General features: G+C 36.1%; 1 protein-coding gene across 1 annotated transcript in view; it reads left to right on the top strand.

Moving 5' to 3' along the window:
• LOC147063150 (melatonin receptor pdcr-1-like) overlaps nucleotides 1–17,666 on the top strand; it is a 56,163-nt gene that overhangs the window by 14,929 nt on the left and 23,568 nt on the right. The gene's annotated exons all lie outside the window — the stretch shown is intronic.

Raw genomic sequence — 17,666 nt, 5'->3', positions numbered from 1 at the left:
AGACAAAATGCCGCCTCTGGGCAGCGCCAAAATGCTTCCCCATTTTGTATACCGTATTTTTTATCACCTGTGCACGTGTCGTTACTGGTCACTATGGACGTCGAAAGGCAACGTAAGTAAACTAGACATCGCGAACTCGACAAAAAAAATACAGTCCTGTTAAACCTTTTATGTTACTTAATATACCTATAGTGAACTGGATTTTTTAACGGAAAGATATTTTCGTTATTACTAAGTTTAGGTAGCTATTTCTATATATACGATATGATTCTCCTCGATTTGCCGCCCTTCGAGTAACTGCCGCCCCCAAGTGACGCTCAATCTGCCTACCTCCACGGGACATCATTGTGTATGGATACATTACTAACAAGATATATATCACTAAATCTAATTTAAATGCCAATATCTGCTTCAATAAACAATAATTGCGAGTCTACAATTTCAGATAGGTACATTTAAAAATACGCCTGACAAATTCCAAAACTCGCGAGTCACTAGCAAACATATTATTTTGATAAATTATAAATTATGTAAGTATGTACCTACCTATAATTCGAATATTATTTGCAAATCTGCACGTGACATTGCTGTTTACCATGGACGTGACGTCCAAGGACAACGGAAGTAAACAAGACATCGCGAACCCCACAAAAAAATAAAGTTCTGGTAAAACTTTTATAGTAGGTAATTAATACATTTGGTTTCCAACCAGTGAGCTGAATTTTTGAATGGAAATATGTTTCCGTATTACTACGTTTAGGTAGCTATTTCTATATATAAATAATGATTCTCCTCGATTTGCCGCCCCCTGCATCTGTCTGGCATCCGGAATCTGTCTACCCCCACGGGACGTCACTGATTGTGAGCGATCGACGCGATCGTAAACACAAGAACGAAGATTTTTCTATCATATGCGGCAAGGCTTAAATAACACTCTACTCGTATTATCATGAATTCCATTATTCTCCCACTGAATCTGAGTAATGAGAAACATAGTATTATTAATTGTAAACATTGGTTACATGTAAATTGTACGTAAAACATTTCACTGTGGTACAGTTTGCCGTGAGCTTACTTATTTCAAAGAGATGACCGTATACTATACGGTCTCCAATTTTATTAGATTCAATATGAACCTAAATTTAATTTTCATAGCTGATTTTGGCAAAATTCATGAATTCAAGAATGACAACTTAATCTAACATAACATAACCTAACAAATAATCCAGTATATCGGCTATTTTCAAAATTTGCTTGCTGCTGGCTTTCTGTAAAGTGTAAACCGACAAGAACCGTGTTTTATTTAGACATGAATTTTATCTCAGTAGGTACTATACGATCCAAAGAGGTTGGACGGTCTTTAATATACGGCCATATATTTCAGATACAACATTTCAAGGTGAAGTGTGATACGGTGCACTGCATACATACAAATTTCCGGACACAGTAAACATTATTACCTATTCAATGTCAAAACACCAGTATTGGTGGCAGATCGTAGTCGATCTAAATTCTAGTTCCCGGAAAGAACTACAATGCCATACATAATCCCTTTTGGCTGCCTGAATAATGTATTTAAAAATGACCTCCCACTGTGCCTAAAGCGCAAAGTGTTCAACCAGTATGTGCTTCCCGTGATCACATATTATGCGTGTGATACACGGACCCTACAGAAACTTAGAATAGCATTGCGTGGTATGGAGCATAACGCGAAAGAGTTCGATAAAAACCTCAAATGGAAATGGGCTGGACGTATAAATAAATGGTGAAATGATATACATAATTATCACAGTTAAAAAGAGCCACGAAGTCAGTTACATGAAAACTAAGTATTATTAGTAAATTAGTATCGCTCCATTTTTCAAACGGCTTTAAGACATATTTAAAGTTCATTAATGAACTATTTCTGAAAAAAGGTAGACTACGAATGAAAATTCGATATTCGAGACAGTCAACTAAAATGTGTTTATGTTTTATTCAGCGTGCCGTAGTGAGTTCGGTTCGTCGGAGAAACGTAATGCCATTAAAGTTGATCGGATTAATGAAAAAAAATGTCCGCCAAGCAGAAAAAGAAAAACGATGCGCTAAACCAGGGGTCGGCAAACTCTTCGACCAAATATGAGTGGCACAACGGTTAAAAAAAATTCGAGAGCCATACGTATATTTTTATAAATATGATTTATTTAAATGAATTAATTACATTTTATAATTGTTTGTTTATTAAGTGATGAAGATTTCCCGAATAAAAATAACGTCAATATATGTTTTTATTCTTGAAAATATAAATTTAATTTTTACAGAATATTAATAACATATAATTTTTACGTATTCCATAAAACTAACGTGAACAATGACCTTCCTTGCATTTCTTTGGAGATTTTCTGTATGTTTGGTATCTTGTAGTTTTTAAGTTTAGGCGCGACTCCAAATTCTCATCGGTTATTTGGCTTCTCTAAATGTTATTTATATTGTTCATGTTTGAAAATGATTGTTCACATACATATTATTATGTAGACTCGAATATGAGTTCGTAAAGCTATTCCATGTATCAAAAGTCATAATATCTACCTTATGTGGATCTTTTAAAGCGCTCGACTTGTGTTGTGAAATTAAATTGCTTATTTCTCTCTCCAAATCCTCAATTTTGGTAGCAAGACCTACAAATTTTGAGCTCCATAACTCTTTGCTTGTTAAATCCACCAATAAAATTGTATTTTAAAAGTGCTCGTGTCATTATCAAATGGAGAAAATTTTAACTTGTCGACTTTTGCAATGGGCGGATTTAAAACAACAACAATCATACATTTTTGCATCAAACATCACTAAGAAAAAATTAGGCTCGCAATAATGTTATTATATAATAATTATAATAAGTGTACAAATCAATGACAAAAAATTAAAATTGTGAATTTTGCAAAAGTTTTTGTAAAAATCGGAAACTGGAAATTTGGAAAAGAGCCGCACGCCAATGCCCAAAGAGTCACATGCGGCTCGCGAACCGCCGTTTGCCGACCTCTGCGATAAACTAAAGCAGCTAAGCGCGGATAAAGTTTTGCGGAGTTAAGGGGACGCTCTACAGAATTGCCCTTGAGAATTGAAAATATGATTTATTTACATGTGGTCCGGAATTGTTGTTCTACTGGTAATATTCAAAGGTCGCCGACAATGCTTTAGTCTAAAGTAAATAATGTTCTCTTAATTAAATTTAAATCACAAACACTGTCGAAGTGAATAAAGAATGGGGTGACCAAAAAATGATATCTTCTAATATACGTAAATGTTACTAAATTCAAATTGTTAATCAGCTGTTTGGTGACAAGTATTGCAACCAATATGATGGGTAGCCAAGATATAAACTTAATAATATATTAATAACGTTTTAACCTGAAATTGTCCGAGAACTAAACATACGAAGGATATTGAAATACATATCTACCTACATTTTTATTTCATGTGCTATCCAAAAAACATTATTAATGAATAGTATTTATTTTGAATGTGTAAGACCTATTACATAATTATTAAAAAAATAGGTACATATTGTTTAATTCTAATGCATATTTAAAAAAAACGTAAAATATAGTTTAATATAAAAAGAAAGTGACTTTTTATTACTTACCCGATTGGTTTAAATTTAGTCTGACACTTTTACAAACAAGTAACGCAACTTTACTTTTAGTTGGTCTTCTTATTGTGCCATCCCCTAGCGGAGGTCGGCCACCATCAAGGCGATCTTATATTTGTCGTCTGCTACCCAGAACAGTTCGGTGGAGCTGCACTCGTACCAATCACGGAGGTTCTTAAGCTACGAAATGCGGCGCCGTCCTCTGCCACGCTTCCCATTGATCTTTCCTTGAATGACAAGTTGGGGAATGCTGTATTTTTGTCCTCTCATAATGTGGCCGAGGTATTGTAGTTTCCTGGTTTTGATACTACGTAAAAACCTAATTCGTCAAAACCCATATCTTATTAACTATACACTCGATAGGCATATTATAATAAATCGTCAAAGCCTAATAATAGATCATTAGTACCTGATTATAAACAATAAATAAAAGATAAAAAGAACTTTTTATATACCACGTTTTTAAATTCTGTTGAACCATATAAACATGACTTGACTAGCTTAAACGATCAAAAAAATTTGTATTTGACATGTCATATTGATTTCCATAGTAACACACGTATATATTAAAAATTTTGTTGCTAGGACCCCAGATCCCTAGCAACCGATAATGGTGTCGAAATAACTTTTCATACAAAACAGAATAACCTGAAAATGAATTCAATTCTACTTAAAGATGACTAAAAGTATTAAAAAAATGCATTGGCATCGTGTTCTGGTATATTCTAAAAGTTTCAAATATCTAGCTAGTCGGGAAGTTAGTTAAAACTCTTCAATCGTCCAATACAAATCATGGACAAACAAGAAAAAAATTGTACTGGACAAATAAGAATACGAGCTAATAAAAACGTGGTAATATATTTAGTGGATTGTTTTCTTATTGTTTCACTTTTGATGGATTCGGTCATTTTAAATACCGTCATTTGCAATTTATGAGAGGCAGCTAACAGGATCAGGTGTAGTGACGTCTTCATCTTCGTGTCCATCTTCATCAACGGAAAGTTCTTGATGAATGATCGCTTCAATAAATTTATATGAAGCTGTGTTCTAAGATGCGTATGTGCGCCACCGGCACTTCCGCCTAATGTTTTTATATGTTTATTGCACTTTCTTTACCCTTGTCCCGTGATAAATATAACCAAACGCAATGTTTTTCACTTATTTATTCAATAAAATTATATTTCGCCATTGTTATTTATAAGCTACATTTTAGAAGGTAAACATATAAAAATAGGCACAGGCAAGTCCATATGAGTATTTAATATGAATAATTACTGATGATGAAAAATATTAAAATGTTCAACACTAGGGCTGAGGTCACTAATCATTATTCAAACGAACAGTTACCTATTTATCCACATTTTTAAATACACCAGTCAACTTTTACAACCGTGAGCAACTGCCGTGAAATTATTTGGATATCATTTAAATTGAGTAAGTAGGTAACCACCTATAATGTTACTCAATTTCGCAAATCGGCGCGTGTTCTGCAAGTCACCAAACAGGTCAAAGGTCACCGGAAATGAACTAGACATAGTCACATAGCATAAACCGACAAGAGTGTACAGTCCACGTAAAAAAATATTGCTGATTATTAATTAATAATCCACGGTGGCCGCGCGGCTTAAGCGTTGGACTATCACGCCGTGGGTCTCAGGTTCGAATCTTGGGTCTGGCAAGCACACATATTGTTTTTCAATTTGTGTATGAGTCAGGGTATGGACCTAATAGGTTGAGCAAGTGGCTGACATCAATTTCTCGTAAAAAACAAAATTTGTTAATACAAACCTCTACCTGTGGAGGCCCGTATGATCCTATTAGGATCGGACATGGTCAAAAAAAAATTAATTACTTAATTAATATATTTTGTATCCAATTTCAATACCGAATATATCGGTATTGTTTGTTCTTGAAAACCGGTATTTCGGTATCGAAAAATAGTGTGATACCGGTTTTCAAATACCAGTATTGCAATCCCTCATTCTGACAGACAGTTTAAAAATTGGTGGACCGACATGTATGGTGTAATTGAAAAAGTGCTAAATCTATAATATGCGTGCTATGTTATGTGAGTGATATCTAGAATATCATCATTTTTAATATAATTCTTTAAAACTGTTTTTTTTCTCCATGAAAATTTGTTCGGCACGTTATATAATAATACGCCAAATAATATTTGGGAAATTTTGGCACGCGTACGTAAAAAGGTTCGCCAACCCTGACCTATAACAAGAATTTTATATCGTCATCAACCGGGGTTGATCTACTGCTTTAGCTCATCACACTCTCTAGTTATTAACTACCACGTACTTCCAGAGCGCCGTTCCGGTTCATAAAATCCCCAAAATATTGCTCTGTCTCTTGAAAAAAGTTATTTGTATATTTTATAATAATTTATTTGCCTAAGCTAGTTGTTTATATGTTCTTAAAATTATCAAGCGCTCCGGTTCGTAAAATTTTCCATTTCGAGCACTGCATACTTCCACTAAACTCGGTGAAAGTGAATTTTGGAAGGACCTCTGATCATTTAGTGCATTTGTCCAGCGGATACTCAATCGTTGTTCGGTTTGGTGATCTCTATCACGGTATCACATGAAAGCAAAGCACTAGTAATCGAGAAGAGTGGAAGTAACTAAAGAAGGATTTCATCCACAAATTTATCAACCCCGGCTGATGATAACGATGATGATGATATTGTGTATTAGCATAATTTCATTATAAAGACTTTTTGTTCGTAATATTAGTAGTGCGATACTTGATGTGTAATTTATTATTTATCTATAAAACTACTACATTTTTAAAAATAATATAATTTATTGATTAATGATTACATAATATCGCTTTAACTAACATCAAATTAATTACAAAATGTACGTTGCGAAAGTTCTGCGGGCGAACTATTCACAAATCCACGTGGTGATAAATTTCCATTCATAAATAACAGTTTGCACGTGAAATTTTCTAGCTGATCCCAACATCCCTTGGTGACGTCATAACGAAAGTACTACGTTTGTTAGATTTGTGAATAAACTTTGCTACGAGACGATGATCTGTTTTCGATTTCCATTTGTTAGTTAGACACCGTTCCCTGCAACGAAATATTACGTACTCAGATTGATTCATTTTCACCTAGTGAATTAAACGATGTTACTTGTTTACGAGCGCTCGTACAGTGGTAGATTTAGTATTTTCTTGTACCCTCATGGCTGAGTGCCGTGACCATCTTTGAGTTTTGCCATCCTTTGAGCGACCAAGACTTTCCATTTCTCTCGATCTTCCGTTTCTCTCAGGGCAGAATGAATGGTGCCTCTAGTCAGCTCTTTCACTTGGCCGCTGCAGCGCGCCGACGCTCTTCCTCTGCTTCGCCTTCCCTGGAGGCCACCCAAAATCTTCAGTCTCTCCAGGTTGTTCGGTCTGCGTTGGACAATATGTCCAAAAAGCTTCAGAATGGGTGTCAGACATAATTATTATTATCGAGAGCCGTTCCTTCATCTGTAGTCTCTGGACAATTGACTGGTTCGTCCTGTGCTCTGTCATCTTGAAGGCATCAGTTGCCTTCCGCTCCCTTACGTTCAGGGTCTATGACTCGATTCCGTGTAAAAATATGGAGAACACTAATGTTTGCATGAGCATCTTTAGTAGGTAGGTACTTTAACGTTGGTTAAATGTCATACTTTGAATTTCTGTACTCAATAGTTCACACTACTCAGAATGATCACGGATGCTTTTACATCATACTTCTATATGAAAATATAATTATCAACTATGTCAATCCTCATTTTATCACGTTTTTCTTAGCTCGTATTCTTGTTTGTCCGGTGGTTGTTTAGCCAGTACAAATCTTGCAATCGATTTTTAACTAACTTCCCGACTAGCTAGACATTTGAAACTTTTAGAATATATCAGAACACGATGCCAATGCATTCTTTTAATACTTTTAGCCATCTTTAAGTAGAATTGAATTCATTTTTAATTAATTCTGTTTTGTATGAAAAGTTATTTCGGAAAAAATCCGTAATCCAATCCACTATTATTGGTTGCTAAGGGGGTGGTCCTAGCTACTAAATTATTAATATATACGTGCGTCACTATGGAAATCAAAATGACATTTCAGTATTCTATATTTGTTTTTTAGTTACAAAATAGCAAAAAATTGATTTGTTGACAATTGCCTTATTAATTGTCTTAAATTATTAATACATAGAATTGTCAAGTATATATGATTCAATAGAAAATTTAAAAACGTGGTATATAAAAAGTGATTTTTATCTTGTAATTATTTCTGCAATCTGTTACGTTTTAAAATAAAATGAGTTATAATATTTGATGTTTGAGACTATAGTACCTAATGGATTCTTTGGTTTCCACCGCGTGTACTCCTTTCTTCTTTCTTCGACGTTTCAGGCTCGTTGCAGAGGCCATTATCAAGAGATATGTGTTATGATAATATTACCTATTTTATAGAGTAATAGATTTTTGGATTGTCACCGCGTGCTCTTCCCCTTTCTTTACTTGACGTTTTGACTCGTTGCAGAGGCTATTCTCAAGAGATAATTTATTGAAGTGGCGGAAGCCATGACGTTTTTGACGTAGCCCATTGTCTCTATTAAGAGTATCAGGGTGTCTATGAATTTTCACTACATTCTTTACTAACCGTAAAAAATAATCCTTATTCCAACCCAATCTTTCAGCAAAATCTAATATTCGATCTGGTATTTCTGGCAGCGTTTTTCTTGACAGAGTTAGCATTTTTGAATAGGCGCCTAGCTTGCAAAATTTCCATCAGGTGTATGGCGTTACATCTAGCGTTTTTCGACACCGAAAACAGTTTGAAACTTCTTATAATATACCTAGAATATTACGCCAGATTTGCTTGACAATCAACACGCTGATCTTAATATGTACTGTATGTTTTCTTACTAGGAAAAAATACCAGGTGGCAGTGCCACCTGTCAAAATTCTTGTCGATGTGTTCAGTGTGCTCAATGCTCAGACAGATATGGAGTATGTATATGTATGCGTTCGTGTGTCTACATGCTGTGTTACATACAGATGAATCAAGACAAATATATACCTATACGAATAAATATCATATAATTAATACATTGTTCTTGTAAAAACGATGTATATAATATTGTGACATTATTTTGAAATGTAAGTTTCTAGACTCTTTTTCAATTTTGAAAAAATCTGGCTTTTTATTCTGCCATATAGGTGTTTTTTTCATCTATCCGGCATATTTTTGTGAATGACAGTTGACAACACTGATCTCTGGTCGTCACAACTGACACAGTTACACAGACATAGCCTCTTTACTCGGAGTAAAGCGTTGCTCGTAGCTAAAGAGATCGCTTTTCGGACCAAAGATCGCATATATATACCTTATGGTAGGTAATATTCAATTCGTTTTGACACCTGCAATGATGCCTATACGTCGAAAATAGAAAGAGGAAGAACACGAAGTGACATCTCAAAAATCTATCTCGATAACAAACTACTGTGAAAATATCAAAAAAATATAATTTCATAAAAATGTGAAAACAAAATTTAAAAATATATAATAACTGAAATAATTATTATCCACACAATAATTTTATTCAACTGTAAATACATGAATATGAATTGTTTGCACGCAGTTAAAATAAACAATACTGTGCTTTATTATTTTAATAGCAATCCGACGCAGTTTGAACTAGAAAGCAAACTCATTTATTGTTAATTACACTCAGTTATATTAAATTTCAAAGTCTGAAATAATTCAGGCTTTCAAACGAATTTCGCTTAAAGCGAAAGCTTGTTTTGTATAGATACTATTATGGTATTCACTGCATGCCTTGCAGTAACTAATATTAACGTACTTTACCGTGAGTAAATAACTATAATATGAAGCTACAGCTAAATGCTAAATCCCCCTTTATGACACGGGAGTTTCGTCGAGTCGGCATTTCATATTAAAAAGCTCAACAGAGAAAATGTATGTTTTGCTAATTATGTCATGTGAATTAAAATGCACGTGATATATAAAAAATATAGATTAGCCTAATATTAGGAAATGTTTTCATATCATCATTTTTTGTGAAAAGGATTCAAACAAGTAACTGATTATATGAAAAATATTTTATTTCTAAAATTGGATTGCATTCAATAAACAAACAATATAGGTACTTACATGAAAAGTATATACAGTGATGCCACAGCATGCGTGAAACTCCACAAACGGTCGTGTAAATTCCCCATTAACAAAGGTGTCCGGCAAGGTGATACCATTTCACCTAAACTATTCACCGCTACTCTTGAGGACTTATTTAGGAAACTTGATTGGGAGGAAAAAGGTCTTCCAATCAATGGGGAGCACCTCAGTCACCTGCGCTTTGCAGATGATATTGTTATACTCTCACAAGACCCGAAAAACCTCCAAGGTAGAATGCAAGAACTCGCGGATGTCAGTCAAACGGTCGGTCTAAAGAAAAATGTCTCAAAGACAAAAGTGATGAGGAACTGTTTTTCGGACCCTTCGATTATCTGTATTTCTGGCACCCAACTCGAGCAAGTCAGCAGCTACGTCTATCTCGGACAGCAGGTGTCCATAGACGGAAGCATGCACGATGAAATTGCTCGAAGAACAAAGCTGGGATGGAGTGCTTTCGGACGTCTGAATATTATCTTCAAGAGTGACCTACCATTATGTCTTAAGCGTAGGGTGTTCAACCAATGTGTGCTACCCGTGCTCACGTATGGCTGCGAGACGTGGACCCTCAACACGAGAGATGTCCAAAGGCTAAGAGCCACACAGCGAGGCATGGAGAGGTGCATGTTGGGCATCACGCGAAAGGACCGTAAGAGGAACGAATGGGTTAGGAAGCAGACAAGAGTACGCGATGTAATAGACGTTGCCAAACAGCTGAAATGGAGATGGACGGGGCACATTGCTCGCCGAAAGGACGGCCGCTGGACAAATGCCGTCATCCAGTGGTACCCAAGGGGTACGAAACGGCCACAGGGTCGCCCTAAAAGCCGCTGGATTGACGAACTAGTAAAATTCGGCGGAAATACGTGGCAGCGAACGACACAGGACCGAGAGAGTTGGAGAAACCTTGGGGAGGCCTTCATCCAGCAGTGGATTGACCCCGGCTGATGATGATGACATAAAATGTCATTATCAATTTCATGTTAATCAGTGGTTAGGGGTGGAGGTAGGCTGTTAAGATTCAATATAAATATCACTACTTCGATCCTTGGAGGATCATATTATGGGCCTCCACAGAGTAGAGGTTGTATTAACAGATTTTGTTTTTACGTGAAATGTTTTTTTTTTCCTAGATGCCTTTATGGATACCTCGCATTTACTATCAAGGTTTCTTAAGGACTTTGGCACGCAAACTACTCTACTTGATGCTAGTCAAATGAAAATTGTGCCGGCTGAGAGAATATGCTTTATTGAAAACTGTTCTTCTACCTGCATCGGGTATTGCTAATTTGGATTCAGCCAGGGCCTATGAAACCGCCTTGAAAAAACCCTGGAAAATTCTTAGTAGCGCAAGGCGGAGGTGATTCTGATGAATATTTTGTCGTATTCATTGGGAACTGAGGACTGCAATTTGTAGTCGAGTTTTTTCCCGTGGTAAAAGAAATGTCGCATAGGACTGATATTCTGAGCATATACTTATCTTATCTTATATGATTGCAGTCACTGGATCTGAAAGGCATGAAACATCATTACATGTCACCATTTATTATTTTTATTCTTTTTATTACATCAATACAGAAATTAAAAAGCGCATCTCTTCCGGCCTCGTTTGCCATGGTCCCCGGAAGGTCTCGAATGTCCGCATCTGCCATCTGTATTAAAAAGTTCAGGTTGTGCCGCTCCTTGCTAAAGATTTGACAATCTAGGAGTAAATGTATGACGACCTGGTCGCTTCCGTCGTCGCATGGACACTTTCCATCAGATGTTATTTTAAACCGGTGCAGGTATGCTCGCATGACTCCGTGACCTGTAAAAATCTGAGTGATCTCAAAACACAGTCCCTTATGCACCCTGACGTCTCGTGCTGCTAAAATTGAAGGTAAAAACTTTCGGGTCAGCTCCCCTGTCGATGAGTTTATGTATCGTGAGTTCCATTCGTTTTTCACCATATCTACAATTGTAATTTTTGCGTAGCTCAGAGGAAATTTGTCATAAGCTATCGTGGTCTTGGATTCAGAGGCACCATGCCAAGCCAATATGTCGGCTCTTTCATTTCCTTCTATCCCTCTGTGTCCCCTTATCCACTTGAAGTGCACCTCGGGGTGGCGCCGTCTCAGTATTGCGGACTCGCTGTGAATAGAAAAGACAATCGGATTAGTAGACAAGGGGCTCCAATTGCTTGGATTGAGCTTTTGGAATCCGAATAAATACAAATACTATGGTTTTCGGTGAGCTTTCGTTGGATTGGATCTGAGCCTGCCCACTCCAGAGCGCATTGGATGGCATTGAGTTCGGCCTGCATTACCGTACAATAGCTGGCAAGGCAGTATTTACGAGCCGCTATCTCACCGCCATTAATGTATGCCACAAACCCTGCACCAGTACCGCCATCAATTTTGCTCCCATCCGTGAAAATCGGCATGTTATTGCATTCGTTGCTTTCCAACGTTGCAGGATAAGAAATCACTCCAGAAAATAGTCTAGCCGGGTGTGGCAGCCTTCTATAGTCCACCGGTTTTTCGTAAAGCCTGTCGTCAGGCAGAAAACCTGCGAGGCCCTCCTCGCCCTTTTTGGCTCTGTAAATGAGAGCGATTTGTTTTAAACGTAAATCTAGAGGCATAATTCCTGCTAGAGCTTGCGTTGAATTGAGCGAAGCCGTGCGGTAAGCTCTGCATATTCGTATCGCTAGTGCTCGCTGAACCGTATTGAGTTTTTTTGCTATGTTTTTCCGTTTGGCAGCTTCATACCATATGCTAGCCGCATACGTGATCATAAGCTCAATAGCACTGGGTCCAAAGACGCATTGAAAAACAATATCTGTTTTTTTGTCAGAGACGGGATTCGAACCTGAGACCCACGTCATACTATTTATTGGTAATTAAATAACTTATTTGTTTTTGTCGAATTAAGAATACATAGTGCTGATGGTGATGGTTGGTGTTTTTAAATTTCATTAAACCCTGCCTAAGTCAAACTATAATCGATAAAAAATATTCTTCTATCTATAAAATATCTAATATGATGTGTAGTTTAATGGCATACTCTTAGATATTTTATAGCTAAAGGAATATTTTTGACTATTATCTACTATTATTATAGCTTGGATTAGGCAAGGTTTAATTGAATTTTAAAAACTAAAACATACTATCAGAATCAAATATGTGTTTGACTGACAAAGTTTAGTGTGCACTATTTATGTCGGATCTTAAAAGATCTGATATTAATATATTATATACAAAATCCAAAAAGATAAATGCAGTCAGTCGTTGTTAGGTACTTTTGGGGTATTCAAGTGTAACGCAAAATGTAACGGTGATACTCATTACTCGTGATAGCCAAGAAGGCTACAGTAATTGTATACAAATTGAATTGAAGTTCTGTTGGCGTGGGTTCGAATCCGACAAATATTTTTATATTTTATTTTATTTTATCTTAGATATTTAAAAAATATTAAGAGGTCATTATTTTTTTAATATTAAAATATCTGTGTTATACAAAATGGCAATATGTAAATAATTATAATAGGAGTGAAGGTCAAACAAAAGATCACTAAATTAAAATCGAATCCAAAATATGCAAACTTTATTGATGTTATTAATATGTAGTAAAAAAAAAATCAAAATTGCATGGAATAAATAAACAACAAACGTTGTATTTTAAATAATACTAATTTAGAAACCTTTGCAGGTGTGCGCACAACAACTGACAAAAGTTTCATCGCAATCGAATGAATGGTATAGGAACGCATACGAATAGAAGAAGAAGATGATTTTCTAATTCAGAAATCTTCGTGGGCATGCGCACGACAACTCACCAAAGTTTCATTGTGAATAGATGAAGATAAAATAGAAGAAGAAGAAGATAGTTATTCTAATTCAAAAACCTTTGCGGGGCTTGGCACAATCATTGACGAAAGTTTTATTGCAATCGGATGAATGGAATAGAAATGCATACGAATAGAAGAATATAAAATCAAAGAGGAAGATGGTTGTACTAATTCAGAAACCTTTGCGGGTGTTACGACAACAACTACTGACGAAGGTTTCATCACAATCGGATGAATAGTGTAGAAACCATACGAATAAAAGAAGATATAATGAAGAAGAAGAAGAAGAAGATAGTTGTACTAATTCAGAAACCTTTGCAGGTGTTGGCACAACCACAAACGAAAGTTTTATCGCAATCGGATGAATGGTATAAGGACCATACAAATAAAAGAAGATAGAATGATGACGAAGGAGAAGAAGAAGAAGAAGATGGTTGTACTTATTCAGAAACCTTTGCGGGTGTTACCATAACAACTGACGAAGGTTTCATCGCAATCGGATGAATGGTATAGGAACCATACGAATAAAAGAAGATATAATGAAAAAGAAGATGGTTGTACTGATTCAGAAACCTTTGCAGGTGTTGGCACAACCACTAAAAAAAGTTTCATCGCAATCGGATGAATGGTATAGGGACCATACAAATAAAAAAAGATAGAATGATGACGAAGTAGAAGAAGAAGATAGTTGTACTTATTCAGAAACCTTTGCGGGTGTTACCATAACAACTGACGAAGGTTTCATCGCAATCGGATGAATGGTATAGGAACCATACGAATAAAAGAAGATATAATGAAGAAGAAGAAGAAGAAGATGGTTGTACTGATTCAGAAACCTTTGCAGGTGTTGGCACAACCACTAAAGAAAGTTTCATCGCAATCGGATGAATGGTATAGGGACCATACAAATAAAAGAAGATAGAATGATGACGAAGGAGAAGAAGAAGAAGAAGAAGATGGTTGTACTTATTCAGAAACCTTTGCGGGTATTACTATAACAACTTACGAAGGTTTCGTCGCAATCGGATGAATGGTATAGGAACCATACGAATAAAAGAAGATATAATGAAGAAGAAGATAGTTGTACTAATTTAGAAACCTTTGCAGGTGTTGGCACAACCACTAACGAAAGTTTCATCGCAATTGAATGAATGGTATAGGGACCATACAAATAAAAAAAGATAGAATGATGACGAAGTAGAAGAAGAAGATGGTTGTACTTATTCAGAAACCTTTGCGGGTGTTACCATAACAACTGACGAAGGTTTCATCGCAATCGGAGGAATGGTATAGGAACCATACGAATAAAAGAAGATATAATGAAGAAGAAGATGGTTGTACTGATTCAGAAACCTTTGCAGGTGTTGGCACAACCACTAACGAAAGTTTCATCGCAATTGAATGAATGGTATAGGGACCATACAAATATAATAATGATACCTCCACGTTTCTACGTGAATGGAGGACCTCTTTAGGGTAAAGCACGAGCAAAGATATGGATGCCACATTAATGGTTTTTATAGTCCGCCAAGCCAAAGTCCTTCTATCGCCGCTCTATGAATAAGATGCTTTGTATTAATTAACTATAAATGTTCAAATTACCAGATGGGCGAGATAAAGGTTGGTCACGCGAGATAAGTATGATCGATTCTCGAAGGAAATAATTTTAGTTTTTAAATCGTATTTATATTAGGATACCTAATGTTGTTCTTGTTGAGCCCATTCCCCCGAATTCAGTAACACGGCTACCTGGCGGGGAAAAAACCCATGGCGGGTAAAAGTTGAAGGTACCCGCCGCGGGCGAGAATGATAGAGAGGGGTGAATGTTCAGGAGTAGATTGAGAGGGACAGTGATAAAACCAAAAAAAGAAGAGATGGCCACAGCACGCGGTAGGTGTCCAGGCTGGCAAGGCAGTAATATCCAGCCTTCGATCCCTGACGGGCTTCGTGTCCCGCTTAGAGTCGACTTTGTGAAAAAATATAATTTGTGCTGTTTACCTACTTTCTTTGAAAACGATTTCTGTATCGACAGGAAGCTATCCGGTTAGACAAAACGTGTTTACTACGTACCGACTTCTTGTAGCGATTAAGTGACGCGAATCGCGATTTTCTAGGCGACACAAGGCGCCCGGAGGTGTCTAGATAATTTAACAATCGAGAAATTAGCTTAGATAACTCTTCTAGAAATAATAGTGTAGTCGTGCGATCACTGTGAAAAAATATAAATGAATCGACCCGTAAAAATTTAATTAATATTCAGCCATCTTTTGACCGACCTTTAATCTCAAATGTGCCTGTAAGTTTATAAACTGTGAAAACTTAATAATTGTGTCCTGTGTATTGTGTTGTGTATGTAAATTTTTGTGAACCCTAATTAATAATAAAAAACTGTTGACCTTTGCGTCGATTAATTGGTGCGTTCATCATTTTTATCATCCCGGCATCCTATATTTACCCCAACTGTCAAGACCTACCGTACACTGAACGTGCTCTACCGAACTAAAAACCAGCTTCTATTGACCGCCCTGAAATATTTAAATCACTGAGCTAGTCGAAGGGTGGAAGCTGGTTGTGTGACTCACTCGTACTGACCGACGGCACGCTACCAGGGCGTCATTAACGTCAGGTCGACCGGAGAGTTGAGCGCGGAGGTCGGATCGGGCTGTGCGGCCCCGACTCCCCTCCCTACCCGGACTTCCGGGTGTCAATAAGATAGAATGATGAAGAAGAAGATAGTTGTACTTATTCAGAAACTTTTGCGGGTGTTACCACAACAACTGATGAAGCTTTCATCGCAATCGGATGAATGGTATAGCAACCATAAGAATAAAAGAAGATATATAGAAGAAGAAGTAGAAAAAGATGGTTTTTCTAATTTAAAACCTTTGCGAGTGTGCGTACAATAACTGACGAAAGTTTCGTCGCAATCAGATGAATGATATAGGCACCATACGAATAAAAGTAAATATAATGATGAAGAAGAAGAAGATGATGATTTTTCTAATTCAGAAACCTTTGCGGATGTGCATACAACCACTTACAAAAATTGCATCGCAATCGGATGAATGGTATAGGAACGCATACCGGAAAGATATAAAGACAGACAGACAGACAGGCATACAGACAGACAGACATTCATTTTTATATATACGATATAGCCTATACTCTTTGCGGAAGTGCAAGCAATAAGTTAACAAGGTTTTATCGTAATCGGATGAACGGTATGGCAGCGCATACAAAACGAACAAAGAAACAAACAAACAAATATTAATTTTTATATATTAGAAAATATGTATTTCTTAAATTATTAATTTATATTTTTAACTTTAGTAAGACAAATATACGTTAATAAGTGAATACTAAACTAAACAAATTGGCGATAAAAAATATTCTCCTATTTATAAAATATCTAAAATTGTGTGTAATGGCATAATTTTAAACATTTAATAAATAAGTGAATATTTTTTGACTATTATCTAATATAGCTTAGATTTAGGATTTAATTTAATTTTAAAAAGTAACAAACACTATCTACATCAGTGGTCGGTAACATTTTGAGAGACTGGGTAAAAAAAATATATTTGGTTAGTGGGTAAATGCTGAGTACCTCCGCTACATGGAAGTACATTGGAATGTGGATATGTGTCTTCAATCGCTCTCAGATATATACATGTTCCAATGTACTTCCGTGTAGCGGAAGCATTCATCGTCAGGCTACTGATGATTTTAACATGTAGTTTGATTCGGTGTCGTTTGTATGATTAGAGGATGTCATTTTTTTTTTTTTTTTTTTTTTTTTTCTAGATGCCTTTATGGATACCTAAAGTAAAGTATAATATAATATAGATAATCACTGACTCGCGGGACAGGACACTTTCCAAAGTCTTTTATGTATATACCTACTTAGGCAAAACTAGTACATACTTTATAATTATTATTTTATTGGTTTAAATATACTTATATCGTTTAATTTTACATCTTTTTTTTACTATTATTGTTTCTGTACCTATTGTGACGAGGGTGGTTGA

Source organism: Rhyacophila brunnea, unplaced genomic scaffold (assembly GCF_057557595.1).
Source record: "Rhyacophila brunnea isolate RB1 unplaced genomic scaffold, BYU_Rbru_1.0 scaffold_9, whole genome shotgun sequence".
Lineage (NCBI taxonomy): Eukaryota > Metazoa > Arthropoda > Insecta > Trichoptera > Rhyacophilidae > Rhyacophila > Rhyacophila brunnea.
This window is presented reverse-complemented; position numbering and strand designations above follow the sequence as displayed.